This window comes from Macadamia integrifolia, chromosome 12, assembly GCF_013358625.1.
Source record: "Macadamia integrifolia cultivar HAES 741 chromosome 12, SCU_Mint_v3, whole genome shotgun sequence".
Taxonomy (NCBI): Eukaryota; Viridiplantae; Streptophyta; class Magnoliopsida; order Proteales; family Proteaceae; genus Macadamia; species Macadamia integrifolia.
Window position 1 is genome coordinate 13,810,132 of NC_056568.1, and position 18,588 is coordinate 13,828,719.

The window sequence follows — 18,588 nt, forward strand, 5'->3', positions numbered from 1 at the left end:
AATATATATGCATATTTCTGTTCTTTTTTTCCTATTTTATTTTATTCCAGGTATAAGATTTCTATCAATACTAAATAGATTTTAAACATGATCATACATACAGTAACTGCACCTCATGGTTTACTGATCTCCAGTTTCAAATTTCAATTTTATTGCCGTTTGCTTAGAATCCTACTACAGGTTGGAATCTCAGTTTCAACCTATCTACAAATCAGATTTTGCTTACTATTTCAGATTGATATTCTGCTCCTACTACCTAATATATGATTACTGTTCGGCCCCTTTGTTAATTGCTGTCTAGACCTTTAAAAATTTGATTTTGTTGCTATGCTGGAACTCTAAATTCAAAAATCCTATTGTTAACAGGATAATCCTATTCATTCATATCTGAAATCAGATATCAGTCAGATTGAGGAGTTACTCCTACCTATTAGAGTGAGCCTTGACCAACTTTCTGTCCAGATAACAATCTTTGTTTAAATGTTTTACTTCAATGCGATTCTGGATTTCTATAACCTATCATCTAAGTCTTTTAAGAACCCATCAAATTGCCTTCATGTGTTCTTGCAGAACTAACCCCCCCCCCCCCCCCCCAATAAAAAAAATAAAAAATAAAAACCCAGAAAAATGGTGAGAGGGAGGGGGGAATCCTTCTATCGTTCTAAAAGAACTCATATTGCATTAAAAAAATGAGTGACAGGTCTATAAGATTATGGCAGTTGGATAATTGGATTGTTGCAAATGCAGCATAAGAGTACAAGCATATCAAAGTTCATTCTGAAAATATTTAGAGTTTCCACAACGATAAAATATTCTTTCTGTCCATTTTATTTCCCCATTACCTTTACTTAAGAATACAGAAACAAGTTAGATTTCAATGTTTGATACATGATTAGAATTTCTAACATATACTTCCTTGATTCTGAAGTCCAAGAGAAATTAGCAGTCCCTCCGGCATTTGTCGTATATTCAAATTGGGTAAGAGTTGATCTGCAACCATGATTGACAACAAAGACAACAAACTGGTGCTTCGAAAGTATAATCAGGAATCAAAATTAAATTGATATGCACATCTAAATCAGGACAAACAACTGGGGTGGGGGGGGGGGATTCAACCATTTATTTCTTTACTCTGCCACCCCTTCACTATTATTGTTCGTGGTATGAGGATTAAATCATGGTACTGAGTGAAAACAATAACAAATCAAAATATGCACAAGGCATAGCTAAACTGACAGAAACAGAGGCAAAAAATGTTGTACTTGTGGAGTGGACGTGTATCTTCTGTTTTTTTAGTCAAAATTGTTTGCAAAAACAAGAAAAGATGAGTACCTTCTATGGGGCCATGAGCCCTTCAATTGTGTAAAAGAGAGACTCAGCCCAGTCGGTTTTGAATAGCAGTGACTCTAATGTGTGCAACACATTGTATTCTGGATCAAGCTTCCTCTGCCAGCCCTATCAAGAAAGGGAAAAGTCAGAAGTCGTGAAAGTTGAGAATCTTTAATGTTCTATTCAAATCCTTTACCACGACACACAGCATACCATCCATAAAAACAGGAAGAGTGTTATTTATCACATGCAATGTAAATAATGCACCTCAAGCAGATTCACCAAAATATTTTATATAATGTATTTATTTATAATTTCAATTCAGATTTATATTCACCAAAATCTTAAAAACTCGATTACAGATACACTTTTTTTGAATGGGAAGAAATTTCTCTCCACAGCCTGCAAGTATGTCTTCCTTCACAGGCCATGGACTTCTACCATATGGACAGCTGATTTGGCCATTCTGACCATTGGATATAGTAGATCAGTCATGTGAATTTCACCAGTTCACCAACATGGCCCACCATGAAGTGAACTTCTGTTAGATTTTTTTTTTTTTAAATTCTATCTATTTTAACATCATTAACTTTGCATCTATCCATCCAAAAACAAATGAACCATCTTCGAGAACCTGTCCACCGCCACAAATTTGGAATCGTGCCACTCACGTGTCAATGGTAAGCCAAGGACAAAGTCCATATTGATGTGCAACCAAAGTGCAAGTGGTACGATTAGCGGTGTGTATAAACCCATATTTTGCTTATCTCCTTTGTCAAGTTGACATGCACAACATCTCTGTATCACGTGCTAAATATACTTTTGTAAGCATGGCCAATTGTATAAATTAGCAACTAGGATTGTGTCTTGTGTCCTTACCAAACTCTCCACGCATTCCACCTCCATGTAGCTTCCGAACTAGGTACAGCCTCAAGGATGTGTTAAGAATGCACAAACACGTTCCTAGGAAAAGATAACCATCATGTAATGAGTACTTTACATCAGTACCACCTTTCTGTAAATTTTCAAAAATGTTGGAAAAATCAGCATAAGATAAATGCTCATCTTTGATGTGCTCAAGGCCAGTGTTGTGGGCAGCGAAAGTATTCCTCATAAGCACTTTCTGACTCAATGCATCATCCAGATGGTTCTCCTTCCCAGCTTTGTTATTCAAGAAAATTACAAACTCATGGAGGTAGGAAATCCATTTGACATGGTGATTGCTTATTGACCTCAAGAGTGTAGGTACTTGAGAGCCTCCATGGTCTGAGTAGAAATGAACTCCGTGCCAATGAGGTAATACCTCCAATGCTTCCATATCTGGATCGCAGCATATAATTCCCAGTCATAGGTGGAATACCTCGTCTTAGCATCAGTGAATTTCTCACTATAAAAGGCAATGGGGTGTCCTGCTAGCATCAAAACTCCTCCAATACTGATATGGGATGCATCAGTACTACTTTGAACATAAGATCAAAATTCGATAGATGTACTTCTGGGGCTTCCAGCTTCTGTTTGATAAATGCAAATGCTTTAGTGGCAACCGGTGTCCACTTGGAACTTCCCTTTACTCTCCTTATGCACCCAGTGATAGGTTCCATGATAGCACTAAGATTCCAAATGAAGTGCTGATAGAACGAGGCTAAGTCGTGGAAACTTTTGACCTCTGTCAAAGTTTGTGGTATTGGCCAATCTACCATGCTGAATCTTCTCAGGATCAGCTTCGACTCCTTATGACGACATAATAAACCCAAGGAATATCACCTTAGGTAACATAAACGAACACTTCTTGAGGTTTCTGACGAGCTTTTCAGCACACAACACTCACATAAAGTTAGAAATAAGGAGGACTAAAATTAGAGATGAGGGAAGAAGAGAGAAGAGAGGAAGGAAGAAGAGGGGGAGAAGAAGTGGAATGAGAGCAAAACATGGGAAGCAAACTTGCTCTTTCCCACATATATTATGTTCAACTAGAACTTTAGGGAAATTACATTAGATCTCCCTAGGAAGGTAAAAGGAAAAATAAAAAACATATTAGGACAACATAATATAAGAACAGTTCTAAACTACCCCTATGACATAAACTCCAACACATAACACGTCTCAAATGATCAAGGTGCTCATCTTATGCACGGCTGTATATAAGTATGTCGTCAAAATATGCCACAAAGAACTTGCCGATGAAGGGACAGAGCACTTGTGTCATTACTCTCATGAAGGTGCTCAGAGCATTTGTAAGACCGAAAGGCAAGACTTTCCATTCATACAGTCCATCTTTGGTCTTGGAAATTGTCTTCCACTCATCACCTGGATGGATCTGAATCTGATGATAGCCACTCTTCAAGTCAATCTTGGAGAAGATAGGGACTTCAGTTAGCATATCCAACATATCGTCAAGGCAAGGTATAGGGAACCTGCACTTGGCTGTAATTTTATTAATGGCTCTGTTGTCAATACACATACGCCATATCATGTCCTTCTTTGGTGTATGTCATGCTGGTACAATAGGTGGGCTCATGCTCTCTACAATAAATCCTTTACGAAGCAACTCATCCACTTGTCTCTTGTACTCAACGTGTTCAATAAGTCTGAGACAATAAGTGGGTAAATTCGGAAATACTGACCCAAGCACTAGGTCAATAGCATGTTAAATATCTCTCATCAGAGGTAGCTTGTCAGGCAAATAATCAGGCACTAAATATACAAAATCAAAAAGTAATTCCCTTATAGGTTTGCAAAAGTTAGTTTCTTTTGCATGTACAACTTTAGTAACCAATGTGAGAATCAGGCCCATCTCATCACTTGTAGCTAAGAACTTCCGACAAGGAAGGTAGCCTCTTTTATAAGGTCTGCCCCTTACATGTACTTGCTCCATCTCATTGTGTCTTCACTTGAGGAACTTCCTTAGACTATGGTTTCTTGACTACAAATTCCATATATGGTCTCTTTGCTTGGGCAGCTGTGAGCTTTGGTTTTATCAAGTGTACATTAAGTGGATTCAGCTCCACGTGTTTACCCTTAAAGTCGAAGAAGCACTAGTTCTGAGTACCTCCCAACAATACATTATTCTCCTACATCCAAGACCACCCAATTAGCACGCTGGGCAACACTATTGGAATGACACACACCACACATCTTCCTCATATCCTAAATTTCTCAATGGCACAAAACAACGATGGTTAATGCAATGCCCCTGGCATTTCATTTAAATTTATTTCATTTATCCCTTGAATGTTACCTTATCCTACATTTATACCCTATATACTATAAATGCATTACAATCCCCCAATCTTAAAAAATTTCGACCTCGAAATTTAAAACATCAACAAGTACAACGGAAATAGAAATAGGCAACAACAGGTAAAGATTCCTACAAGAAAACAGGGTGACCAAAACGGAAGATTTCTCTCGGCATTAACACACTGTAGGGCTAGATGGTAATAACACCGCAAGTTTTTGCTCCAGTGGCTTAAGTGTCACACTTTCTCTAAGCAAAGGTCTTAGAGACAAAAAGTGTGTAGCCCCCGAATCAAATAAAACACAGGCAGGATGGGAAGAAACAGATAGATTACTTATAGAAAATTTCTAAGAGTGAGGTGTCTAAATTGCAAGGTTAAAATCATAAATAAAGGACAATTTCAAATTCTAAGATTAGATCAAGAACTATATGCACAATATATAAAATAAAATTAAAAAAAAAAGGGACCAGTACAGAGGAAGGAATAATAGTTTCATATAGGTGTACCTGAACAAAAGAGGATATGTATCCGGGTTAACACAAGCGGATAGAATTAATTAACTAAAAGTAGGATATCCTTGTATGACCACCCTCAGACTTAGGAATTCAAAGAGAACTAAGGTAGGTAAGATCTAACAGATCAAATCAAATACAAGGTTCAAGTCAAAGTGGTTCTTCCTGAAGCTTGAGTCAAAAGTCTCTAGACCAATTTCTAACTTTAGGATTTTCATTGATTTCTAAGTTCAGAATACCTTAAGTTTATGCTCTGATACCATTTTATAATGCCCCACCTTCTGTAAAGGAAATATGGAAGTTAACGGTCAAAGGATCATGTCTCTTATGGTTGAACCATGAATCAATTGAGTGATAAATCATAAGAAAAGTTTAAACTTATATTAAACACAAACCTTAGAATAATAACAGCAGAAGTCTTCAAATTAATAATTAAAAATCATAAAAGTCTCCAATATTATCCACAATCAATTAAATCCTTTAAGAGAAATATTACATCTATAATTTAAATCTCTAAGACAAATAATAAAATTTAGCATCAACTAAAATAGTAAATGTTCTGCACGTCCCCATCAATCTTTTGGTTCTCGCCATTAACAAGCATGTCAGAGTGCTCTCCATCTAGGGAATGTTTTTAAGTAAGTTTCTGGGCAGAAACTCAGCAAGTAAAACCGCATACAATATCCACAAGTCTGAAAACATCGGCATAATGTAATAACACATGCAATAATATATTACAATCAAATATACAGCATTTATGGCAATTTACATGGTCAAGTTATTCTCAGTCATGTCCATTTAATTAATGCATTTACTTTGCTCCCCAGATACCCCACATGCTCTGTGGCTTGTACATATGTCATCCCACACGCTCTGTGGCCAATGCATATTTTGACACCCAAGTGGCAATTAAAAGCCAAGGTCCCTTAGATGCCCCACACATTCACACACCAATGCATATCTTGACATCCAAGTACCCAAACATTACACATTTAATTAATTCATTTCCTCAAGTGCCCCACACACTCTGTGGCTTGTTCATACGTCATTCCACACGTTCTGTGGCCAATGCGTATCTTGACATCCAAGTACCCAAACATTACACATAATCCCCTTAGATGCCCCACACGCTCTGTGGACAATGCATATCTTGACATTCAAGTAGGTCATTAAACAAAAAGGGGGTGACTCCAAGGGTAGGAGAGGTAACTTGCACCACACGCTCTGTGGGCTGAATCCATAGAATGTCCCACACGTTCTGTGGCCAACACTTGAACCCATAGTCCATACAACCTACATCCCTCCTTGGCCCCAAAATTCGAAGTGTCAAACGTTATGAATCTCATTCATTATTTCCATTATTTAAATGCACATGTGATGGAGCAAATAACCAAGTGCACATTTTACCACATGCAATAACACATAATTTTAAGAACTAGGCAATTCATTTCTCATTCTTAATTTAAAGTATACGCTTCATCTTATACACACACATCATGTATTAGAGTATTTAAAAAGCATTATACTAACATATAAAATAATAAGAAAATTACGAAATCAGTCCTTACGCATCCAATACTACACATAATTATATAAGCAATCCCTAATTCATATACTCATAAATGAATGAACCAAGGCAATAAGAAATGTTAAATCATCTTCTAAATAGCTAGTTTATGATAAGATAGATTTAATCAAGTCAAGAACCTAATTTAACCCCTAAAATCATGAAATAAAAAAAAAAAAAAAAAACAATGTCAAATTAAATTGACAAAGAACAAATCAGCCCCTATCATCATAAAGCTAAAATGTGATCAATTTAATCAAGTAAATGTACCAAAACAGCCCCTACAAATTATAGATTAGAGTATGACAATTTACTAAGTGGAACACTAAACAGTCCCTAATCATCAAAATCAAGGTGATATATATTTGATTCAAATAGGAACATTAACAACCCTTAAACCATTATAGGAACAATACATAACATGGAACATTTAGGAAAAAATAGATTTAATTAACTCATAGTGCTAACAACCCCTAAAATCATTACTAAAACAGTACCTATCATGGATCAAGTAGAATAGAAAGGAAATCATTGATTAGTAGTACTAGCATCCCCTAAAATCATCACTAAAACAGCACCTAACATGGATGAAGTAGAATGGGATGGAAATCATTGATTATTAGTACTAACATCCCAAAAAATCATCACTAAAACAGTACCTAATATGGATCAATTAGAATGGAATAGAAGTGATTGATTAATAGTACTAACAGCCCCTAAAACCTTCACTAAAACAATACCAAACATGGATCACATAGAATGAAATAGAAGTGAGTGATTAATAGTACTAATAACCCCTTATAAAATGATTAAAACAGTACCTAATACAGAATATTTATATAGCATCGAATCCATCAAGAATAGCATTCAACAACCCCTTAGAATCGAATATTAAATAGCATAGTATAAATCAAGGGTGAGTACCAATCAGCCCCCTAAAATTATATATATATATATATATATATTCTTAAAAGAAAATATCAGTAGACATAGGTATACCAAAAGATATTATCATGCTAATATAAAAGAGAGAAAAAGAGTAGGAAAAATACATATGATATGGCAACTAAAAGGCTGCAAAGTCATAAACATTTCTTTGAGATTGAGAAGGGTTAAAAAAAAAAAACACATGTAGAGAGTATGATGGTTTTACTTACCAGTTGATAATGTAGCTAGATTCACCCCTTAGATAAGGGTCTTCGAGCTCTTCTTAGGAGGGTAAACCAGTGGTGGATGCAACCTAGGTTATAAGGACTTCTTCTCCTTACCCTTCCTCTTCTTTTCCAATGGATATATATTGTAGGAAGCTTGCAGTTAACCCCTTTTCTCCTTCTCTTTTTCTCTTTTCCTCTCTTCCTCTCTTTTCTTCTCTTTCTCTTTTCAAATTAGTAAAAATAATGATTGATAATGGCTAGCTAAGTTATGTAGAAAGAATCCTAATTAACCTTCCCTAATTAGAGGTGTAAATCAAGGGATAGAATTGATGAGAGCTTGGGTGATCAAATTACCACCCTTCAAAAATATCATAAATCCATCCTATAAGTCATGGCCTTATCCTCTTCCCAACCACTCACCTACTTACCTCAACAACTCATTAATTTGTCTTAATCTAATATCTCCTTCCTAATCACTCGAATACTTACCTAAACAACTCATCAGTTTATTTATAATCAAATTATCCAATTTTCAATCACTCATATACTTGCCTAAACAAGTCATCAATTTGTCTCCAATTAAATATCTCATTCCCAATCACTCACATACTTACTTAAACAACTCATCAATTTGTCTCCAATCAAATATCCACTTCCCAATTACTCACATATTTACCTAAACAACTTATCAATTTGTCTCCAATCAAATTATCCCATTTTCGATCACTCACATACTTTCCTAAACAACTCATCAATTTGTCTCCAATTAAATATTCATTTCCCAATCACTCACATACTTACTTAAACAACTCATCAATTTGTCTCCAATCAAATTATCTCATTTCCAATCACTCACATAATTACATAAACAACTCATCAATTTGTCTCCAATCAAATAAGTTAGGTAATCTTATGATTAGGATGAGGATAATATCTAGGGATAATTATCATATGATTGATTGGCTAATTATCAAATCAATCATAAAAAAAATACATATATATATATACATAAATGTGTGTATGTATGTATTTTTTTTTCTTTCGCTAAAGGTACCAAATTGTACCTTTACTATATCCTATGTATGTATGTAATGTATGATTATATATGTATGTATATATATATGTGTGTGTGTGTATTTTTTTTTTTTTACGGCTGATTTAATAATTAACCAATCAATCATGTGATAATTATCCCTAGATATTATCCTCATCCTAACCATAAGGTTACCTAACTTATTTGATTGGAGACAAATTGATGAGTTGTTTATGTAATTATGTGAGTGATTGAAAATAAGATAATTTGATTGGAGACAAATTGATGAGTTGTTTAAGTAAGTATGTGAGTGATTGGGAAGGGGATATTTAATTGGAGACAAATTGATGACTTGTTTAGATAAGTATGTGAGTGATTGAAAATGGGATAATTTGATTGGAGACAAATTGATAAGTTGTTTAGGTAAATATGTGAGTGATTGGGAATGAGATATTTGATTGGAGACAAATTGATGAGTTGTTTAAGTAAGTATGTGAGTGATTGGGAATGTGATATTCGATTGGAGACAAATTGATGACTTGTTTAGGTAAGTATGTGAGTGATTGGAAATGGGATAATTTGATTGGAGATAAATTGATAAATTGTTTAAGTAAATATGTGAGTGATTGGGAAGGGGATATTTGATTGGAGACAAATTGATGAGTTGTTTAGGTAAGTGTATGAATGATTGGGAAGAGGATATTTAATTGGAGACAAATTGATGACTTGTTTATGTAAATGTGAGTGATTAGAAATGAGATAATTTGATTGGAGACAAATCGATGAGTTGTTTAGGTAAGTATGTGAGTGATTGAAAAGGTGATATTTGACTAGATTCAAATTGATGACTTGTTTAGGTATGTATGTGAGTGATTAGAAATGGGATAATTTAATTGGAAACAAATTGATGCATTGTCTAAATAAGTATGTGAGTGATTGGGAAAGGGATATTTGACTGGAGACAAATTGATAACATGTTTAGGTATGTATATGAGTGATTAGAAATGGGATAATTTGATTGGAGATAAATTGATGAGTTGTTTAGGTAAGTATATGAGTGATTGGGAATGAGATATTAAATTGGAGACAAATTAGTGAGTTGTTTAGGTAAATAGGTGAGTGATTGGGAAGAAGATAAGGTCATGACTCATATGATGGATTTATGATATTTTTAAAAGGTGGCGATTTGATCACCCAAACTCTCATCAATCCTATCCCTTGATTCACAACTCTAATTAGGGAAGGTTATAAGTTAATTAGTATTCTTTCTCCATAACTTATCTAGCCATTATCAATAATTATTTTTACTAATTTGAAAAGAGAGAAGAAAATAGAGGTAGAGAGGAAAAGAAAAAAAGAGATAGAAGAAAAGAGGAGAAAAGGGGTTAACTGTAGGCTTCCTACAACATATATCCATTGGAAAATAAGAGAAAGGGTAAGGAGAAGAAGTCCTTATAACCTAGGCTGCATCCACCACCAGTTTACCCTCTTAGGAAAAGTTCGAAGACCCTTATCTAAGGGGTGAATCTGGCTACAGTGTCAACGGGTGAGTAGAACCATCATACTTTCTACATGTGTTTTTTTTTTTTTTAACCCTTCTAAATCTCAAAGTATGAGATACTTATAAATGCTGATCTTTTCTTTTAAGAATTTGTTGATATATATATATATACATATATTTCATGCTATATTATTTATTAATTTTAGAAGGCAGATAGGTACTCACCCTTGATTTATATTATGCTATTTAATATTCGATTCTAAGGGGTTGTTGAATGTTATTCTTGATAGATTCCATGTTACATAAATATTCTATATTATGTACTGTTTTAGTGATTTTATAAAAGGCTATTAGCATTATAAATCAGTCACTTCTATTTCATTCTATGTGATCCATGTTTGGTGTTGTTTTAGTGATGGTTTTAGAGGTTGTTAGTACTTAATCAATCATTTCTATTCCATTCTAATTAATCCATGTTAGGTACTATTTTAGTGATGATTTTAAGGGATGTTAGTACAAATAATCAATGATTTCCATTCCATGCTACTTGATCCATGTTAGGTACTGTTTTAGTGATGATTTTAGGGGATGTTAGTACTACTAATCAATGATTTCCTTTCCATGCTACTTGATCCATGATAGGTACTATTTTAGGAATGATTTTAGGGGCTGTTAGCACTATGAGTTAATTAAATCTATTTCTTCCTAAATGTTTCATTTTATGTATTGTTCCTATTAATGGTTTAAGGGCTATTAACGTTCTTATTTGAATCAAATATATATCACCTTGATTTTGATGATTAGGTATTGTTTAGTGTTCCACTTAGTAAATTTTGCCCTACTCTAATCTATAATTTGTAGTGGTTGTTCTGGTACATTCACTTGATTAAATTGATCTCATTTCAACTTTATGATGATAGGGGCCGATTTGTTATTCCTTGTCGATTTCATTTGACATTGTTTTTTTTTTTTTTTTTATTTCACGATTTTTGGGGTTAAATTAGGTTTTTAACTTGATTAAATCTATCCTATCATAAACTAGCTATTTAGAAGATGACTTATTGTCTTGATTCATTCCTTTGTGACTACATGAATTAGGGGCTGCTTATATAATCATGTGTAGTATTTGATGCGTAAGGACTGATTTCGTAATTTTCTTATTATTTTATGTGTTAGTATAATGATCTTTAAATACTCTAATACATGATGTGTGTGTATAGGATGAAGTGTATGCTTTAAATTACGAATGAGAAATGAATTGCTTAGTTCTTAAAATTATGTATTATTACATGTGGTAAAATGTGTACTTAGTTATTTGCTCCATCACATTTGCATTTAAATGATGAAAATAATGAATGAGATCCATAACATTTGACACTTCGAATTTTGGGGCCAAGGAGGGATGCAGGTTGTATGGACCATGGTTCAAGTGTTGGTCACAGAACGTGTGGGACATTCCATGGATTCAGCCCACAGAGCGTGTGGTGCAAGTTACATCTCCTACCCTTGGGGTTAACCCCCTTTTTGTTTAATGGCCTACTTGGATGTCAAGATATGCATTGTCCACAAAGAATGTGGGATGATGTATGTACAAGCCACAGAGCGTGTGGGGCATCTAAGGGAATTATGTGTAATGTTCGAGTACTTTGATATCAAGATACGCATTGGCTACAGAATGTGTGGAATGACATGAATAAGCCACAGAGCATGTGGAGCACTTGGGGAACAAAGTAAAATGAATTAATTAAATGTGTAATGTTTGGGTACTTGGATGTCAAGATATGCATTGACCACAGAATGTGTGGAATGACGTATGAACAAGCCACAGAGCATGTGGGGCATCTAAGGGACCTTAGCTTTTAATTGCCACTTGGGTGTCAAGATATGCATTGGCCACAGAGCATGTGGGATAATATATGTACAAGCCACAGAGCGTGTGGGGCACCTGGGGAACAAAGTAAATGAATTAATTAAATGGACTGAGAATAACTTAACCTTGTAAACTGCCATATATGCTGCATATTTGATTGTAATATATTATTGCATGTGTTATTGCATTATGCCAATGTTTTCAAACTTGTGGATATTGTATACGGTTTTACTTGCTGAGTTTCTTCTCAGAAACTTACCCAAATCATTCCCCAGATGGAGAGCACTCTGACATACTGGTTAGTGGTGAGAACCAAAAGATTGATGGGGACGTGCAGAACATTTACAATTTTAGTTGATGCTAAATTTTATTATTTGTCTTAGAGATTTAAATTATGGATGTAATATTTCTCTTAAATTATTTAATTGATTGTGGATAATATTGGAGACTTTTATGATTTTTAATTATTAATTTGAAGACTTCCGCTGTTATTATTCTAAGGTTTGTGTTTAATATAGATTTAAATGTTTCTTATGATTTATCACTCAATTTATTCATGGTTCAACCCTAAGAGACATGATCCTTGGACCGTTAACCTCCATATTTCCTTTACGGAAGGTGGGGCGTTACAGTTAACTTCTAAGGTTTATTATCAATAATACCTTATATGGTTGAGGATGTGGTTCTAGCTTCAGTTGAACTTTAATGACGAATGCTTGAAATACCACATTAACACAACTCCCATTGTCCACAATAATGTGTGCCATCAATGAGCTACTAGTCATCAAGGTATATAAGATAAAATTGCATCTCTAATCTTCTCCTTTTGCGTCAGCGACGAGAATTCTGTCATGACGTTTACCTCGTATATATTATCATATTCATCATCTAAGGTCTCATTGCAGTCCTGACCCTCCAGGTAGCATTAACAGCCTAATCACCATCAAGTTGGGGCTCACAGATAAGCATCTCAGGGTTGGATTCAATGGCCACAATAACAGAATTAGATTTACCTCTTTGAGGGCAGAATTTTGCAAAGTGTCCACCCCCGTTACAATTATAGCACTTGGTCCCACTCCCTTCCCTATTAACCACAGGGGTCTTAACCTTATCATCTGTAGCTTGTGGGGCTTGGGTAGGGAATCCACAAGGTTTATTAGGTATAAATATTTTCTTACCATCTCCAGACTGAGGATAAAAGCGCCGAGGGAATACTTTAATTAAGTCTTCCACTTCAAGAGCCTTCCTGAAACAATTATTTAAGCCGAGGATGTTAGCCACACCCATCTTGTCCCATATAACAACTCTCAATTGCAATAAAAAACAGGATAGAAGCTGGCCATCTGTCTTCATCAACTCCGCTGCAAGAGGGTAAGTTGTCAAACTCGTTCATATAATCTTCCACCATCATAGATACTCAGCATAGATTGTTGAGTTGGTCATGTAACCTTCATCAAAATGTAAAGGGTAGATACTTCTCCTTCAGGATCTCTTTCATCTCTTCCCAAGTGGTAGGTTCCATACAACAACGAATCAGCTTGTCCTCGTGTGTATGCCACCGATCCTTGGCTCCTCCGGTTAGCTTGTCACGAGTTAACTTCATCTTCCGTTCCTCCGACAATGTGAACCAATCAAGATAGTCATCTAGGGCACTTAACCAACCGTTGAAGACTAGTGGGACATGTCTCCTGCTGTACTCCTTTAGCTCAAGCTTCATCTTATTCTTCTCATCATTATGTCATGAATTGTCATCAAGATTCGTGTCATCATAGGTGGCTGGTCAAACTATTCTTTGAGATTGTCAAGGAGGTCAAGGAATGTTGTTGACAGTAATCTATTGTCCTCCCATCTGTCCCGTAAACTCTTTGGATTCTCACTTCATGGTAGACATCTTTTCAGTTACCAATCTCACAGCTTCAGCAAGGGCATCAGTAGTATTAAAAGGAGCTTAGTGTGGTAGCTCTGATACCAAGTTAATGTATGGTTAAATCACAAGCGATTCAACCCCAAAATAGGATCACAAATAAGTCCAATAAGACACTAATATAGGTACAAGTATCAGTATATATGGGTAACCCCAAAACAGTTGCAAATCACAATAGCAACCACTAACAGTGGTCTATATCCATGCCTAAGGGGGCACAACAGAAACAGCCCAAACAGTCAATCGGCTAGAGCCAGATTAGGTCAAAACCTGGAAAATTAAATCATAAACAAAACATCAAAAATAGAAGTCATACAGGTTCAATATTACCATCGAATCAAGGTTGGTATGCAAGGATCTAAAATCCAAAAGAACAGCCTGAATTGATGGCGAGATCAGAAGATAGGCCAAATCTTGATTTAGGTCTGATTTTGGGAGATTTCTGATAAATCGATAACCAGGCTGCAGCTGGCCATGAACTCCAGGTCAAGTGACCCTCTTCGGTGGTCCTGTTGAGTTCCCAAAAGATGCGCTTCAGGTGTCCAAGCAGCAGGGAGATCTGGATTACAGTTTGCTGCTCAGAAATCTCCGAAAACAGTGGCGCCACAGGTCTTGAATGGTGATCTCAGATCAACAGCAGCAGCAGCAGCAGCAACTGATAGGAACTTCAAAGGGTGTTCTTAACAGGGTTGGATGGGCTACATAATACTCGGAAAATCAGGAAATAAGAAAGGGAGAAGAGAAGGGATCAATGGATAAGAGGGGATGGGGATAGTTGGCTCTCACAGCCTAGCCATCTCACCTATTTTTAGACTCTCTGAGTCTCAGCCTCAGCCTCTTAGGACAATGAGGTTGCACAAAGCAAGCTTTCATTTGTCAATAAATCGTAGGGAGACCTCTACAGGTCTGTTACAATTTATAGGCCTAAGCATGGAGCCTCATAATAGAAAGTAACTAAAATAGGAACACAAAGGAAAAAAGAAAATTAAAAAGAAAAGAAAGTCTAACAATAGAGATCTTCCTTGTACAAGAAAGAGTAACCGAATGAAATAAAACCAAAAAGGAAACAAATCATAAAGATCTCCTTGAAGCTTCCAATCCCTACTCCTTGTATAGCTTGCTGTCCAAGGTTGGAACAGCCCCCACGATTTGGTGTTTTGAGGGCCCCAAACCCCAGCTGATGATGGCTGGCCCAGCACTAAGCTGGTTGGCCCTATGGTCCAATGGGCTAGTCCATTAATTGAGGTGATGGACCACACTTTAGTTGATTTTGTGGCTGTTGTATTGTTGCCCATAGAATCGATCTACATCACTATTCAATCCTTGACACAGAGCCTTACCATCCATAAAAACATGAACAATGTTACTTGTCACATGTCATGTAAATAATGCACCTTAAGCAGATTCACCAAAATCTTTTTGATCATGTATTTATTTATAATTTCAATTCAAAAGTATAATCACCACAATCTAAATAACCGGATTACAGATTACACTTTTTATGAATGGGAAGACTTTTTTCTCCACAGCCTGCATGTACGTCTTCCTACCACAGGCCACGAATTTCTACCATATGGACAGCTGATTAGGCCATTCTGACCATTGGATAGTAGATTAGCCATGTTAATCTTATCATCTCAACAACATGGCTCACCATGAAGTGAACTTCTGTTATATTTTGACATTCTATCTGTTTCAACATCAATAACTTTGCATCTATCCATGCAAAAATAAATATTAAAAAAAAATTGCATTTTTAATGCTTTAGTTTCTCCTGGGCTGAAATTTGCCAAATGACTACAGGTTGATGTCAACAATAGCTCAACATAGTAAATTCCACTGCCAGTTGGGCTGCCAAGTGGCTGAAAAACAACGCAAATGGACAGAGACTATAACCACAACCATGAAGAGGGCGATCTCTCTTTTCAACCTTGTCAAGAAACTTCAGAGAAATCACTGTTATGGAACCAAAAAAAGCAGCACCAACAATCAAAACGAAAAGGGAGTTCAGAGTTTTGGACATTCAACAGCCAAATAATGCTGTTTATATCAAATTACAGACACTATACATCCAACAACTAACAACTCACCCAGCCTTATCCCACCTAAATAGGGTCGGCATGAACTACAATACATCCAATTTCCTCAAAATTTGGTGAAATCCTCCAGCACACTAGGGGACTCCTAGCAGAGAATGGCTTACGTCATATCATAGAGTTTAAGTTATATTGGCATGAACTTTGAATTACTTATGTTAACAGATTCCTGAAGTTATACTCACAATAATAGTATTTTGGTACTCTACTTTTATGGTATGATCATTACTGATGCAACCCTCATGCAAGATGGGACTGAACAGTAATTAGAATTGAAAGAAAAGGAGTAGAATGGCAATAAAATTGGTCTTAGGAATAAACAGAAACAACTTTAAAGAGCATGGGCTTTTCTGTAAATTTAATGAACACACTTTAACCTTCAATGGAATAAAAGAGGGTGGTATTGGAGTTCAGCTTGCAATGGATGCAGCCTTTCACACAAGGCTCCAATCAAGAATAAGTAGATAACCCTAAGGCCTCTTGATTCGAATCCAAAATACACAACCCCACGTACCAGCAACCTGATATTTAGTTTTGAATCTCTGAAACAGGAACAGCAATAGTTGCAGGTTCAGGTATGAAGTCAGAGGAGTACCCCACAGTAGAAGGGGACTTAATAGCTGAAACTTGGGGGCCTTTGATTGCCTATATCAGGGGTACTTACACCCAAAATATCAGTAGTACCCCAAAATATCGGGCCTAATGAATCAATGACAAAGGAGATCGATCAACTGCTTATAGGCTGCAACTATCACCCAGAACGCCAGAACAGAACAAGCCTTGGTTCTTCACATCAGTACTTGCGATAGTTAAAGAAAAGAGATAATATGGGAGATCGAAGAGAAAAAGGGAGAATTGATTGGGAAGAATAGGAAGAAAATAGGAGCAGAAAATATGCCGCAGGGAAGGGAATTAAGGAAGAAGAGAGTAATCATACCAAGAGACAGGAGGGAACAATAGCCAACGAGCTGCCCAGGCCATGTAGGCACACTCAACGAAAACTCAATATTCATTCCAGTTTGTCATTGATGATTACTGTGACAAGTATATATATACAGGAAAAACTCCTAATTACTTTCTAGAATAGAAATAGAATTCAGTTAAAAAAACTAACACTAAAACAAGGAAATCAATCTCCTACATATTCTACTTTCCATTAAAATAGAGATACAAGATAACCCCAACTAAATAAACAAACATTTCAATATCCTACTGGACCAAACGAGATTTGGACCTGGTTCTCATTCTGGGATTCCAATCAGTTTGTGCCGGTCCAAAGAAGTGTTACTGCATGAGTTACATATAAAATTTAAGGAATGGCTTTTACCATCAAGATAGAAATGAGGGAAAAACAGAAATACACATGCCTCACTCCAACGACCAACCTGAATTTACCCCATATAAATGGCATGATTGACATTTGGCACTTTGTAGAACAGGCACCACATTGCAGTTGTCAAGCATCAAAACCATTAGGAAAGTTGGATGTTGGCAAACTTTGCCTATGTGGCATCTGACATATAAATGGCTGTATCAGGACACAAGGTTTGTAAGAAAATGGCTAGTTGTTGAAGATGCCAGTTCATCTTGTGAAAGTTCTTGGGATCAAATCCTCTTCCCAGAAAAAAAAAAAAAAAAACCCCATCTTTGTACATTTCAAAGACTTGCACCTGAGTTGCATATGACCTAGTGAGGCGAAAGTCCCAACAAAGGTGGGGCAAACAGCTGACTAAGGCTGATTTATTCAACATTTCCTTCTTCTCTTTTCTTTTCTTTTCTTTTCTTTTTTTCTCTTCTTTTCTTCTTTTCCCCGTGGGTTGTTTGAGGTGGTTTAGATTTATTCAGCATTTCACACACATGTAATGTCTATTGCATGAAATGACAGTACAAACAAAACAGAGTAGGATACAGAGTAGGGTATCATACCTCAAGAACCAAAGTGGTAACCATTACTGTACAAACATTTCCATCAATGCTGACTTTATGACGTCGAACTTGCTCAAGTAATTGCTGCATACACTCAGCAGGATGGAAAATATCACCTTCTGGGGTAGCCCAGAAACTGAATGTCTTCTCCAACTCCTGTTGAAATACCAAAACATTTTCGAAGATTACATATATGGTCAAACGAGAACTGATACTTCCTTTGCAGTGGTAAATAAAACAAAAATCAGTTTCGACAAATATCAGAACAAAACCAGGTGCAATACCTGGGTCTTACCAGATTTCGGTCGAAATTTTGCAGTTTATATTTCAGGTTTTGGAACGAAACTATACAAACCCTTTATATAAGATGCATGGTTTCAATCGAATTGGGTTGAAATTTCGACCCATATAGCTAGTTTCAACTCCAAAGAGTGAAC

At 36.0% G+C, this 18,588-nt stretch overlaps 1 long non-coding RNA gene across 1 annotated transcript; it reads right to left on the minus strand.

Moving 5' to 3' along the window:
* Positions 1 to 699: 699 nt before the first annotated feature.
* On the minus strand, positions 700 to 18,332 carry LOC122057381. Its single transcript, XR_006133512.1, has 3 exons — positions 18,152 to 18,332; positions 1,333 to 1,455; positions 700 to 990 (listed from the first exon to the last, which is right to left on the minus strand). It is a non-coding gene; the product is annotated as an uncharacterized LOC122057381 (long non-coding RNA).
* Positions 18,333 to 18,588: the final 256 nt, after the last annotated feature.